Source organism: Mirounga angustirostris, unplaced genomic scaffold, assembly GCF_029215605.1.
Source record: "Mirounga angustirostris isolate CCGP_5_RB_7025 unplaced genomic scaffold, mMirAng1.0.hap1 SCAF_3, whole genome shotgun sequence".
Lineage (NCBI taxonomy): Eukaryota > Metazoa > Chordata > Mammalia > Carnivora > Phocidae > Mirounga > Mirounga angustirostris.
The window spans coordinates 118,043,183-118,046,142 of NW_026991711.1; positions in this window are offsets into that span (position 1 = coordinate 118,043,183).

Sequence of the window (2,960 nt, forward strand, 5' to 3'; positions counted from 1 at the left end):
CTTGATCCCAGGACCCTGGGACCATGACCTGAGCTGAAGGCAGACGCTTAATGACTGAGCCACCCAGGTGCCCTCCCTGATTTCTTGTGGGACTTGGACGTAGGTTTATCTTCTATGTGAGCTCGTCATTGTTTTATTGCAGGAGAGTCCTGACTTTGAGGCAACATGTCTCTCCATCTCTGCCCTGAAGTGAGAACAGCCAAGGATTTTCTGTGTTTTGCTTCTGTTCCCTCCTCTCCACAGCTTAATCCAAAATGGTTCTTTGAACCCACTATGCCAGTTATTCAATTGCTAAGGAGTAAATTATCAGAATCTAGAAATGATTGCCCATCTCCAGCGCTACTTCACAAATCAATGGGGTCTCAAAAATGGCCAGCCTTAAACTGCTGACTTCTAAGGAGTTTCCAGTCTGAGATATAAAGGTAAACCAGCAAAGCTGATTATCTTGTGTGACTTGTAAGGCACAAGTACCTCCAACTGTCCCCTCCTACACAAATTATATATGTACGTGTGCATGTGTATACATACGTGTGTGTGTGAGTGTGTGTGTGTGTGAGTGTGAGTGTGTGTGTGTGAGTGTGTGTTTCCCTGGGAAAAAGACTTCTCAAATACTAGTTTGAATATATAAGTCCTTACGTTGTTGTTAAAAATAAGGCCTAATGTTCAGAAATGATTCATTACATGTATTTATGTATATATACATGTGGATGTCAATATGAACATAGAGGCAGCCACACAATTTGTAACAGAGAAGCTTCCTCTAGCTCAGATGGCAATCTTTGAAACTGAATATACATTTCCATGTTCATTAGTCTTCACATGAGCAGGTCTTGGGGAGGAAGCTGTTGTATCACTTCCGGTTAGCCAGAGAAGGCTGTATGGAGGAGGCATTTCATCAGGGCCTGTATATGACAAGCTAACCCAACTAGGCCATCCTTAGATAATGATTTATTAAATAGTTCTTTTTTAAAAAAAATTGATTAAGTAGTTCTTAATGCTCTACATGAGTAATGAACAATCTGGAAATGCCTAACTCACTTGACAGAGCTTGAACTAACACCTAACTCGTCTTTCTGTCATTGTCACTAAGACCAGAACAGATTGTTTTCCAAGGAGGAAAGTGAAAATGAGAGGGTTTGTCATTTTCAGGGCCAGTCACATAACATTAGAAGTTGGAATGTTTGACAATATGGCAAATATGGGCAGGTAAGTAGACCATCGTCCCATTGTTTCCAAGTCCAATTTAGTCCCAGGAAGATGTCTGGAGTACAGGTCTATTGTTGAAATCCAGTTCGTCACGGACTGGACAGTCTAGCTGACCTATTGAATGTAAGTGGTTTGAGAGTCACCAAAAAACTAGACCAGTTCTCTCATCTCCAGTGACCTAAGATATACTTCAGGGAGAATCAAGATGGCACTGGGGCCTGAGTTAAACAGATAACCTCAGATTCAAACCAAAGCCTAGCTTGGTGTACTTTTGGAATTATTATTTCAGTAGACAACTGCCCAGAATGGGCATGATCTGGGACTTGGTTAAACTTGAGGACAGCTATTTTCCAAAATGGAAACCTGGTCCCATAAAGCCTCTTTTGGCTTCCTTTCCTCATAAGTAAACAAGGGAATTGGGACTGACTTTTCCCAATATGAATTCTTGAGAATCATTAGTCTCACAACTTGGTCCATGAGAAGAGGGTTCCATTGCCAACAAGTGTGGGAAATGCAGAGCATGATAACCCTTCTCTGAGATTTGCAGGCACATTCAGTTGTGATAGCTCCAAGACAGACACAAAGTGGCTGGCTTCTTTTGTTTCACACTGCATGCCTAAAAATTACATAACCACAAAACAGAATCTTTAAGTAACATCAGTCAGTTTCATCCCATAAAATACAGTTCGTGAATCCCTACATTAACACTTGTCCAGAGTGGCAACTCCAGATCTGCCTTGGTCCAAACCCAAATGCTTGGGATGGGCACAGAAAGAAACTGGCACCCAAGGCTGGGAAGAGAGAGTCTGTTTACCATGCTCCCTATCTCCCACCTGCGTGCCATTCAGTTTACAACTGAAAAATGTGTTACCCTTGGAAATCACTCCTCTGCTTTGGGACTCATTTTCCTCATCTGTAAAATGAGTGAGCTGTCCAACCCTTTCAGCTCTGTCATGGCATGAAATATCTGCCCGTATGTGAGGTTCACTTCAGACCTTGACCTCTCTACTGCCTGGCTGGGCTGCCGAGTGACAGGCACCACAGCTAAGCCTCCATAAATAGATGTCCCATATCTTGGGTCTCAGGATGAATTTATAGCTGAAGATTGACATGGAGTAACTTTCACACAAGACCAATTTGACCTCCAAGAAAAAATATTTTACACCTTTTTTTTTTTTACTGGGTATTTACCCCCAAAATACACTATTTTTAAGCCATTACATTATAAAGCAATGGTATATTTTTTTTAATTTAACAAATATAAATGACAGTCCTGATTTTTATTTTAAAAAAAGCTTAAAGCTAAACAATACTTAATAATTTCTCTGGACAGGAAAACACTCAAGAGGCATTTTGATGTACTTTAGAGATACCCCAGGAGTCAGTGGGGTTAATACTGACTTTTAACCTAGAAAATGCCTACTGCTGTTTCCTTTTGCTTTTTGTGAAAAGCAATAAAAAACCCTCCAATGTGATTAGTACATTTCTTGATTGGTTATGGGTATGCCTCATTCAATCACCCCGGGAGCTTAACAAGTAGCAAAGACATTTGGTTTCTTTGTCATTTTGCTTAACTCCGAATGGTGACAGAATATCATTCCAACTGATCTCAAAATGAATCCAAGGTTGTAGAGACTGGGAGGGACTGAAAGTAAAATGCAAATCTACTTTAGATGCCCAGGAATATAGGACTTTCAGGGAAGAATAAAGAATTACCCAAGTCATGGTATTTTCAGGAAAAAGTAATAGTGAGA